The following is a 12150-nucleotide window of genomic DNA, read 5'->3' as shown; positions in this document are numbered from 1 at the left end:
ATCATTTATTGCTTAAATGTTAGAGTTTTGCTACATTGAGAAATTCATAGGTCCACTCTTCAAAGCTCTAACCCTATAGGCATAACTCGCTCTGGACAGCTTTCCATGTGGTAAGGCACTCATCAACATTTGTTCGTTCCATATTCCTCAAGTAAACAATACAATTGGTGCCTCTCTTCCGGAGAGTGGGCTACTGTTTTGTTTGGCAGCCGTTAACTATTTAAGCAGATCTAGAATACTGGAGTAGCAATTTAGAACGTATAATGAAGTACAGAAATAGTCCCTCTGTGTTTTCAATTATGCTCACAATGCTCCATCTCCCTTCTCCTTAAAATTGTTTCTTTTTGTTTTTAAAGGGGGTGGGGAGAAAAGGTTGTTTATTTCGAAACATATAAAGACTCTTTTATTCTCTTTGATACCTTTCCCAAGTTCTGTGTCATTACAGACAAATTGTTGAAAAGAATTTCAAATAATCTTGTCTTGATTGCCTGAAACTCATGTGGCTGTATTTTACTGTTAGAATAATGCCCTTACTATAATGGAATTTCAAATATAAATTTCAAATATATTAACAGACATTGACCATTCTTCATGTTAAATAACCGAAATCTATATATTGAACCCTTTTAAATAAAATATGTACATTTAAATACATATCTATTTACAGACCACATGATTCTTTTCATCCCTGTAGTATGTTTTTAAAGAGTAACGGAGCCATTTTGCATTGCTCTGAATTACAGAGGTTTAGTCACAAAAGAAATTTTTAGAAGGCCACATTGTTACTGTTATCTAGCTATATAAACTGTACATAGAATATATTTGTGATGTCATGGCAATCATGGCATTCTCTTTTTCTTAGAATTTTAATATCTTTGTAAACAAAGAGTTTACAAAGGTGCTAAAAGCTACATGCAGGACATATTAAAAATGATGTGAACCTGCTTAGTAATTATAAGTCAAGAAATATCAGCGGTGGGTATAAATGAGACCAAATGAAAGAACTCTCCAACACTTTAATAGGTCTGACATAGCAGGTTTCCCATTGTTTGAGAAAAGGCCCTAGAAATCTAAAGAACGGAGAGTTTAGGAGAGTAGAAAGGAGAGTGTTCTCTTTGGAGAAGGATGGAGACTCTCGCTGAGGTGGTTGAGAAGGAAGACAGTGAAGGATAAGAATTAAGAGTAGCTCCTTTAAACTGATCTGCCCTGCAGAAGGCAGCTAGTCTTCATTCAATTAAGGCCATTACAGAGGGAGTTTGGGGAAGAGTGGACTTGTGCTACTCTGAGCAGAAGAGAGGTTGTAAACCTCCAATCAGAACTCACTAGTTCAGTGAGAATCTCCCAAATGAAATATTTCTGTGGAAGCCACAAAATTTCTCCAGGAAACTCATAGTTAATATTGGAACACCAACCATACCCAGTAAATCTATCTTTCAGTTTATAGTGGCCAAGAACAGACCTGGAGAACGCTGAAACAGGAAGGCCAAAGGGGCAAGATAGGGAAGAAGGGAGCCGTTAGCCACAGCTTTTCTACAGCACACTTTACTCCTTTGAGTCAGACCAAGACTGATGGCTTAGCAGACAAACCAAGCTACATCTTTTCTGAAATGACATTATATTATTTGAAGAGAATGGCCTTGACTCTAAAGAAATATATGAACTCTTGGGAACAAGAGTTCATACTGATTCAAAAAAAAAGTAGTTCAACAGAGTGTGTTCAGAAGGAAATTGAAGAAAATAATAAAACTGCCTGCTACTTGAAGTCCATTGAAATGACTGATCAAGATTAAACTGGTTTTTTTTTTCCTGGTAAAACATGCACTTGTACACACATCCTCATGTACACACAAGAAGATATGATGGAACAGAGTGAGTGAAGAATTGTAAGAACAGAAGCATAACACTTTTCAGAAGGTTTCCCTTGCATAGATACTTGGACAAACTGAGAGAGGACACATTCACTCTGAAGGAAAGTTATTCCAGGCAGAAGACCCAACAAGAGCCTAAGATGGAGATCGGCAGGCACTGAGGATTCACAGTGGCTGGAAGCAGGAGATGCGATAAAGGCATAAGCAGGAACATCTCAGGTCAAGTAGAGCCATATAACCAAGGGAATGCTCTATAGGCTGTTCTGTGGAGAAGGCAAGGCCTTGAATGTCTCTAAGCAGTAGAATAATATGATCTGATATACATTCCTGGAGGCTCACTTGCAGGGTTTGTTTACTAATTTTTTCAGCATGGTTTCAGGTCAGACAGGGCAGGCAGCACTGTCCAGTTACCATGGCTGGATACATTGCTCTATTGTCTGAGACAGGCCAGCTTCTCCTGTTCAACACTTTACCTTCGTGGCCCCTGACAGCACTTGAGTTTGCAACCCAAGCTCTTACAATTGCTGGTTTCACCGCACAATGAGAAAAAACCAAGCCTTAGCTCATCCATCCGTTTCCCCTTCTTCATGCATAGAGTCTTCCCAGACTTTGCTGGACTCACCTTTGGAATCATATTCAGAACCATAAAGGCATTCTATGACTTCTGAGTCTTCTGAGACTTTTTGTTTGTTTGTGTGTGTGCCATTCAAAATAGTTTACACCCCATAAACAAGAAACCTCAGAAAACTTGAGTTTGTTGCCAATAAGAAAGCACATTGGTTCTAGAAATATTCATAATTTGTGTTGAAGAAGAGCCAGGCAGTATTGAAACAGGCTTCATGCTTAGGCGAGATTATTCCCCAGGGAATGAGGAACACAGCCACATACATCATGCAGTGGACTCCCTGACTCCAAAAGTTATTGTTACAGAAATAAAAACCCTTTGAAAATCTACTTCCAAGACAGCCTTGAAGAGGGAAAGTGATCTCCAAGGAGAAGCCTAAGTATGTTTAGAAGTGGAAAGAAAATAGTGCCCATTTGTTCTGGTAATGGCATGAGTGAGGGCTAAATTAGGTAGGAGGAAAATGACCTTCCATTTCTTCTTCTGACTGTATCTCCCGCTTACCACGGCCTCTTGAGTTCAACATGGCAGAAGAGCTCAGAATTATTACTGCCAAACACAAGATCTGCTAGACACCCGATTTAACACTTCACAGAGGATCCAAGTCATATTGAAATATTTAGTTTACTGCCTTGTAAAAACCCCAGTTCCTGTTCCATACCCTAAAATTTAGTTCAAGTGTTCTATAAAGTCACCCATATACACAAATGTATCTCTGGTTCTCTCAGCCTAATCTGTATATTGGTTGTACTTATTAACTATGTACTATGTAGCAAGTACTGTAAGCTCTTGGTATCTGGAGACTGGTAAATACTATTCCACTCTTGATGGGTACTTGTTCTAATAAATGGAAGGAACCATAAAAAATTATGAGTCAACGTAGCCCATTCGGTTACTAATAATACAAAAACATCATGTGTTGCTTTACATTTTATTCACATCAGAATCCTGGGAATATCACATATCAATAAGCCCCTACAGGAAAGGGAAGATTGCACAAGCCTTTCGGTGACATCCTGGGGACCTCAAAGGGCATTCTACAGCAATGGAAATCCACTGAGCATGTTCAACAGAAATAGTGCTTATTAAATTGCTTAATTTATGCCCTGGTCGTAGCACCTACTGCATACATTTATCAACCTGAGATCTGAGATTGTCATGCCTCCATGTGGACCTGAGATCTGATAATGTTATGCCTCCCTGTGGACCTGAGATCTGAGATCTGAGATCTGAGATCTGAGATCGTCACGCCTCCATGTGGAGGCGTGAAGCTGCTGGTAAACATGCAATGATGAAGAGGCCACCTTTGCTTTCACTTTGGATCTTCTCCATCGTTCATGTCTGAAAGAGTCATGGTCTACTGCTAATGCCAAACTTTAGCAGTCATTCTGCAGCCTTCCTCTTCCCTTGCCCCCTTCACAGATCCTAGCAGTCTTCTCCCTGTGAGTTTAGGGCCTTTAGGTTTGCCTTGTTGGAAACCGGTTATCGTATTTCCTCCACTGACCTTGAACTCTGTGTCTAAGGATGACCTAGGAATTCTGATCCTTCTGCCTCTTGCTCTCAAGATGTTGGGGTCACCAAATCCTATCCTATGGGATGCTACAGATCAGTCTCAAGCCCCCTTTCAAGCACCTATTCAACTGAGCTCCAGGCATCCTAGTCATGTTTTGAATGTCTCATTGTCGTTGGTTTTCATGGCCTGACCACAGTCTCCATAGTATTGTACCTCCCTGAACACAGGGATTGCTTCCTTGGTTTACCTTCTTCTACTATGCTATGCGCCACCATCTGCAGCAGCCAAGGATAATCTCAAGCTAAAGACTGTATGAGGTTTCTCCACCTTGATCCCTAAGCAATGTGCAGATCCTCCCAAAGGCTTCCGATGATACAGAAACAAAGTCAGAATGCAAGCAGTACGCTCGGAGAGGCCTGGCTTTCTCACCTGTCTGGCACGCCTCTTACCACCCTCTTCCTCACATTCAGCCCCGTGCTGCTTTGTGTTCCTAAGCAAGCCAAGTATTTTCCCACACCAAGATGGCACCTGTGGTGCTTCTACTTCCAGCAGATAGTCACTTTTTCTGTTTCCTCTGTGTTCCGCTTAAATCTTTCAAAGCCATCCCCTATGGAACTCTCTGGTTCTCTATCAGTTTACATCATAGTACCTAGTTCTTATCCTTCACATTACAGCTCATAATAACATAGAGTCTCAGAGCTACATAGACAAATGATCATGACTTAGATAATATCTGCCTCTCCCATCAGACTCTGAACTGCAAACTGTGATTTCTGTGATGACTATTGTAGGTTAGCAACCCATGTGCTCTGGAGGTATTTGTTGAAAACATGAAATATGCTTTTCTAATTCCAAGTTATTTTACTTATACATCTAAAGTCCTGGCATTTATCATGTTCACTAGGTGTAAAAATTGTATATAAAAGAGTTCAGGCCTTACCCACCCTGCTGGTACTGCAAACCCATAAGAGAACTCAATCCAAGACACCTGCACATGGTACCAATTTCGCAATTCCCACTGACCACTAAATTTCTTCTATTCTTAGTATTAGCAATTTGCAGATTTACCAAAGTGCCCTTTAATATACACATCCACTTATCACTATCTTTCGTCACTGAGATTAATCATATATTTAATTCTGCCTCCTTATAGTCATGTCTTAAGAAAATAAATAAAGGAGAGTTTCTCCCAACTTCTTTTGGATACCTAGACCGATGTGTTTTCACTGCAATGCAGTATATATAAACACTTTTGTTACCTCACCCCAGCTTTTACCAAATTGTTTTATAAAAGGCTGTCCTTGCAATCTTCGCTAAATCGCGCAAGCTTTAGTCATAGAAGAAAGTCCCAAGAATCTTTTCAGAAATCCTGTTTAGATGCGATTCCCCAGCCTAATTTCGTAGACCAGGACATTTGGGCAGTCCTGGCATGCTGGGGATAAGCCTTTGAGGATTTTTATCCGAGTCAAACCCAACTCCAGCCCTAATTAAAAGACCACAACATTGTCAACTCCTTCACGATGGTGGATGTTGGGATAGTTGAGCTAAATCCATGCCTGGAAACAGCCTCTTGTCTGTGTTCCTGCTGTTTGCTTGTGTTTCCGTTTCAGGTTTTCTCTGCTTTGCAAAGTCTACATGTGTTGCTTTGCAGACATCTCTGGAATTGCAGAAAGAAAGCAAAATCAGTGCCACCAAAGTGCACAGATGTGGCGATGGAGGCCTCTGAGGCTTTCTGCTTTGTGTATTTTGCCCTCTGATGGCTAAGGATGGTGGGAAAAAAAAGACCTGTCACATAGTGCTTTATATTATCTTATGTGTTTTAGAGAAAAAAAATAATATTCGCGAGTGCATACGTGCATGCATGCACACACACTTAGGTGAATGTGTGTGTTTTAATTGGCAAATGCATCGAATGTTGGCGTTTAAGTTCAAAGTCTCCTATGTAAAAAGCACGGTTGCCAAGACTCCTGTGAAATCTGTGTGTGTTTGTGCCACTGAGCATATACATAAACGGATGCTTGGAACTTCCAATCTGCAGAAATATCCCCTAAATTCTTTGAAATCCCATCAAAGGAAATCAGCGAGTACACAGGCTTTCTGTCCCTCCTGCGACAACCACTCTCTATGCATGGATACCCAGCCTTTGATCCTGCTGCCTTCCATCCTTCTGAGAAGACCAGGCTGCACCCAGCATACCTGTTGTTGGTGTGTCTGCTCTCCCCTCATTACGATTTCCCTCAGAGTTCTGGAGCCTCCTGTGAAGTCAAATCAAAAGTGACAACGTGAAAACCAAGGGGCTTCCAAGTACAAATTGTATGTGATCCTCTTGCCATAACAGAATAGTGTCATTGTCCTATAAAATTAGAACATCTATGCTCTTCCACTCCAGAGAATTAGCAATATGGATTCTAGTCAGTAGCTAATGGGAATTCAGAAGGATTTGAAAACGTTTCCCAGAAGTACGGGAAGCACAGAGCATCTTGATCTCCATATAAATACTTGCATTAAATCATAAACTTCTCATTTATTAAATTGAGCAATTATTTACTGGGCATCTCTCCTAAATGCTGGGCACGAGGCATTAAGGAGAAGTAAAATTTCTTTTTCTTATGGAGCTCACATTCTGCCTGGGAAGACATTTAAGAGACAAATGGCCAGGCAGAATACAGATGAGGTCAAAGAGATAAGCTTTGCAGAAAGAATAAGGTGAACACAGCTGGTCAGGGAGTGGGGAGCTTGGGTGATCGGTGGAATCCAAATATTGTGATCATGGAAGACTTTATTACATGGAAGACATTTTAGAAGAAATACTGAAAACTCTGTGCAGCCTCGATTTCATGGGAAGGGCGTGCTAGACAAAAGGGAGAAAAAAATGGAGGGCTCAAGAAAGATGCTTGCTTTATACCCTGATGCCTAAGGAGGCCAGAAAGGCCCAACTGGAGAGGAAACAGAGAGGTTGCTAGACATGATAAGGGAAGAAGTAGGAAGTTCTAGTAGGGCCTGTAGACCAATGGGTGGGGGGGATAGAGTCATTGGCCTGTTATATTTTTATTTTGAATGAGATGATGCGTCTTTGTGAGGCTTCTTAAGGTTGCTATACTGTGGTCTGAAATTGAAGTGCGTCCTACAGGCTCATGTAAAAACATCCCATGCTTAGTTTATGGTGCTATTTAGAGTGTGTGGAACACTTAGAAGGTAAACCCTGGCTTTTAGAAGTAGGTCACAAGATGTGGGCTCTAGAGGTTATAGCCACCTTTACTGCCAGTAGCTCTTTTGGCTTATGGTTTGCATCCACTGAAGTAGATACTCTGCCGTGTGCTCCCTCTCACGGGAAAGTCCTCCAAACAGAACCACAACAGCACTCCCCTTCCTTTTCCTGTTTCTGTAAGATACTCTGAGCTCTGAGGTGATGGGGAAACTGATACCATAATAAATTTCCACAGAGATTTGAAACAAAAGTTATTTCTGGTGTGTAGAGTAAAAAAATTGAACGCACACTTAAAAATAAAGAAGCCCAGGTACAATGTACAGTACCTACCTACTGTCCCACCTACTTAGCAGGTGGAGGCAGGAAAATCCTCGAACTCAGGAATACAGAGCCAATGTGGGCAGCACAGAAAATAGTAAGATCCTAACGCAAAAAGGACAAGAGAATAAAGCAACAGCAACAACAACAAAAAGAGTGGATGAAGAATGAATGAATGAATGAATGAGTAAATCAATCAGTCAATTAAAAGATAAAGTACTACTCAGTGTGGAAGTGTTATGTGTTCTGGATGGGCTTCCTTTTGTCTTCATGAATCAGAGCCATGATGCACTCTGTATCTTTCTATCACTCACATTTGCAGGTAAAGAATTGTTTGCAATGAAATATCAGTTTAAAGATGAACAGATGCCAGAGCTGGACCAAGTAAGCATTACTTGCCAAGTTTTTAAACATTATAAATGTTTGGCATAATATTTTAAAGCAATAGGTGTTTGTTTGCTTTTTGCTGAGGTAAAGCATCAAACTGTTTCAGTTCTCCTCAGAGTTGCCGTTTCCACAGGTGACGTTGACTTCTGGAGGGCTGGCGCATGCTCCTTGCTCACACTTGTCTTTTAAGTTCAGAGTTCATAAGTCACTAGTATCTCTTTAGAAGTGACTTACAGGAACTAAAATCTTTCAACGGGTTTCTTTTTTTTTTTTTTCACTAACGCCCTACAGTAGAATCCAAATGCAAAGAACTCCTTGATGAAGGTGGACCCCTTGATGAAGGTGGACCCCTATTGTGAAACAATGGTATTGCCTTAAGAACTTCCAGTGTTTTGCAAATGCAAACAGAATACAATATCTTATTTTTATCCCTTTGCAGTAAAACATAGGAGTGTCCTGGTGGAAGAGATAAGGATTCAATTCAAAATCCCAGTGTCTAGTCATTTTCACTAATGACTCCATTCTTGAAGCACAATCCATTTTTCTGTTTCTCCATACACCGTAAGGAATTCACACTACCTCCCAGCCAGCTCCTGTTAGATTCTCTTACATCTTTCAAATTCTCCTTAATGTGAACCTCTTTGTGCACTGAACCTGAACACCTTCCAGAGGCGTATTGATCTAAGTGTGTCAACGTGTTGTTTGTGCTGCTGGCCTGTCTGTTGCAGTTAGTCTAATGGGGCTATTGCATTCCTCATTTCTGTGTAGGGTAGTGTGCCTGTGTTTTGTACTGAACACACTAGAGATGTGGATACAAAGGAGTGATCTGAGAAACAGTTCAGCATGAGTAATTGCTAAGGGATTCTTTGCTATATTTTCCAGAAATAAGAACATCCAGGAGTCGGAGGCATAGTGAGGAGCAATCTGAGGTCTAAGGATAGAATGTCCACCCAGTTTTTGTCTGGTGAAGGAAATAGAAGGAACAGTTGGTTTTTCTTCAAGTAGGACTTGTTGATTGCTAAGAACTATCTGTTGCAAAGCAGACAACAAGAATATCCATGAGTGGAAGAATATGAGTTTTCCCCCAAATTAATTAACTTTATGAAATAAAATAGCAGAGTCAGTTCTCTGACAGACTAAAGCTCAGACCACAGAGTTGATTGGAAGGAACTCCATGCAAAACTTGTTCTATGCTAAATAGAAAGGAACACGTTTTTTAAATTCCAATGTACTTATTCATTACCTAGAGCCTTCCTGATTCTGTGGCCTGAACATAGATAGGCACATGTGCCATTTATATGTTTGATGCCCACAGATTTGAGAAGTGTCACATGCCCTGAAACTATAGTTTCCAATGGTTGTGAGCTGCCACATGGGTGCTGGGATCCAAACCTGGTCCTCTACAAGAATAGTAAATGTTGTTAACTATAGACCCATCTGTCCAGACCCTAAACCATTCTTTCTGCCTCCATATGACAGGATGGTGGCAAGGAGACCGTTATCAGAAGGTGATTTGAAAGAATCCTAATGGATCCAGTCAATATGTTCATCAGTATGTTTTTCAACCTTTCATGGTTCAGGTGCCCTTTCTGGAGGTGTTTCTTGTCCTGTGTTTGTGAGAAAATGACAGTTATTAATTGGTTTTAAGTTGAGCCAGTCCTTATTATAATTCAAACACATTTCCCACTTCTGGGTCCCATATCTCTATAATCATTTATCTTATAGTGAATTTTACTGTAAGCGTAATATTTACAAGAAGCAATTTGTCATCTCAGGGTTAAGTGTAGAAACTTCAATAATTTCTGGATAAATATGTCAAAATAACTAAGATTCGGGCAATAAAAGAGAATGGAGAGCCTCTAATGTGGCATTTTGGATTAGAACTGGGAGGTGTGCTAGCTGGTTTGACTTTATTATCATTGCTGTTTTTATAAATATGATTTTCCAATTATTAACCATCATTAGTATTAATGGCATTTATGCTGGTAATCCATCTCACTAAGGATTTCAAAGTGCTGTAGTTTTTCAATGCTAAAGGAGTTCCAGGGCTCCAGCAGTGATGCCCGCCCTGATTTGCTACACCCAAAGTCTCCAAACACAATTAATTTTAATTCATATATGAATGGGCCATAGAGCACTTTGAGTAAAGAATAGGACCAAACACTTTGCAAGCAACCGAAGTATTCCAGTTCAGAAGAACCGAAATCCAAGAGCTAATTGGTCCTTGCTCCTAATTTTTCTTGCTGGAGACAGCATTCCTTGTCATTTAAACTCACTTACATATGTGCTGTGAGGCATGCAGGGACAAAGGAGGGAGAAGATGCAAATGAGCAGGCATGGCCTCTTCAGTTCCAGTCTCCTCTCTTTGTCCCATCCCTTCCTCTTCCCCAGCATCCCCTTGCACCTGCTGAAGATGCTCAGAGCATGTGAGACCTGTGTGCATTTCTGGTGTGTTTCCTACTGTTCTCTCTCTCTCTCTCTCTCTCTCTCTCTCTTTCTTCTTCTTCTTCTTCTTCTTCTTCTTCTTCTTCTTCTTCTTCTTCTTCTTCTTCTTCTTCTTCTTCTTCTTCTTCTTCCTCCTTCTCCTCCTCCTTCTCCTCTTCTCCCTCTCCCTCTCCCTCTCCCTCTCCCTCTCCCTCTCCCTCTCCCTCTCCCTCTCCCTCTCCCTCACCCTCTCCCTCTCCCTCTCCCTCTCCCTCCTCAAGGTAGGACCTATCGCAAGAAGGACTCTCAGCAGCACCCTGTCTGCAGAGCTCTTCTTATTCACTCCAACAACACTTCTCTGCCCTTTCCCATTGTGTAGATTTCTAATGCTAGAATCAATTACTTCATGAGATACATACATAGGAGTAAGACAAGACAACAAACGCCATATATTTTCATATATATGCAGTCTACACTTCTCTAAACACTCCTCATTTTTATTGAATGGATGAAGGAAGGAAGGAACAAATGAACAAGAAAATTAAGAAGTCAATAAATACTCATCTCTCTTGTGTGGATCAGGGCCCAACATCTCTACATCCTCATTGGTGGCAGGCTGAAGGTGCTCATACATCTTGGTAAGTAGCTTAGAAAAGTGCATATGTACTTGAACATGTGCAGACAGGTGTCTGCAGCTCCATCTGTTACCTATCCAAAGTTCTCCTTGGCCTGTTCATATGTATGAAAATTAACTGTGCTTGGTAGCATTGGATGTATCAAGCCAGTGTGGAGACCATGGCTGGAACCCTGGAACCCACTTGCCATTCACACAAATGCCCAAATTTCTTCCCTAGAACAAAGAAACCATCTTCTTTCTACATCCAATGCCACCTTAGTAACTGTTCACAGAGGCAGGCATTTCAATACAATGGAAACAGATTTCTAGTAATTAGAACAATAGTCTACTGGTTAAACGTTTCCTGGGTAACTTGCCTTTATTCTCTATACCAACCACACAGTAAAGAGAATCTTATGAACATTAAGTAAATTGTCATTGTCTTTCTCTCCTTCTTTCCCTCTCTCTCCCTTCACTGCCCCCCCCCCTTACACACACGCACAATAAGCACAGAGAAGGCAGGGACAAGCAACAAGCAAATCCTAGAGATTTGTTATCCAGCTGATAGAGCCTATTTGGCAAGTTCAAGGCCAATGGACTATGCAGTCTCAAATAACAAGGGGGATGTTGCCTGAGGTTGTCGTCCAACTTGCACATCCACTCTCACACCTGTGCAAGTGCATATCACACATGCATGTACCCACATATACATGTGCAAACAAACACCATGCATACACATAAAAATATATACATCATAAGAAATGTAGCAATGGCTCCATGCACACAGCAACTTTTTTGTCCCACAGTACTGCACACACCAAGCAAGTTTCCTCTTTGCCTGACTTGAAGTCTGGCTTCTTGGAATGCTGGTCTTCACCTAGCTGCTAGAGAAACTATCTCAGATAGAACGAGTGAAACTACTGTGAACTCACGTATCACTCAAGTGTAAATGTGTTAATGTGCAAACTCTGTGTGCAGTTAAAAAAAAAAAAAAAAGAATGGAAAGCCAGTAAAACACAGAAACGAGCCCCTAATGGTGGCATTTCAGGGAATAGGAGGGGACAGATGGGGAGATATTTCTGGACCAGAGAGCTTCTGGGTGCCCTTCACGTTGTACCACACCAGCCATTTCCTATTCCTGTGCAGAAGGTTGGCTCTGCTGCCACAACGCACTCTCCAGCTCTCCTGAGAAGC

General features: G+C 41.1%; 1 long non-coding RNA gene across 8 annotated transcripts in view; it reads right to left on the bottom strand.

Moving 5' to 3' along the window:
* A630039O03Rik overlaps positions 1-12150 on the bottom strand; it is a 68773-nt gene that overhangs the window by 38305 nt on the left and 18318 nt on the right. For 4 of the 8 annotated variants that reach the window (XR_376220.3, XR_376219.3, XR_376223.3 and 1 more), the window contains exon 2: positions 6200-6258. The exons of 3 other annotated variants lie outside the window; for them this stretch is intronic. This is a non-coding gene — a long non-coding RNA (RIKEN cDNA A630039O03 gene). Of the gene's footprint in view, positions 1-6199; positions 6259-7541; positions 7635-12150 lie in introns of all 8 variants that reach the window. One more of the 8 variants, XR_867740.2, reaches the window with a different exon arrangement.

This window comes from Mus musculus, chromosome 3 (assembly GCF_000001635.26).
Source record: "Mus musculus strain C57BL/6J chromosome 3, GRCm38.p6 C57BL/6J".
In the NCBI taxonomy this organism is placed as follows: domain Eukaryota; kingdom Metazoa; phylum Chordata; class Mammalia; order Rodentia; family Muridae; genus Mus; species Mus musculus.
The sequence above is the reverse complement of the archived record's forward strand: the minus strand, read 5'-3'. Positions and strand labels throughout refer to the sequence as shown.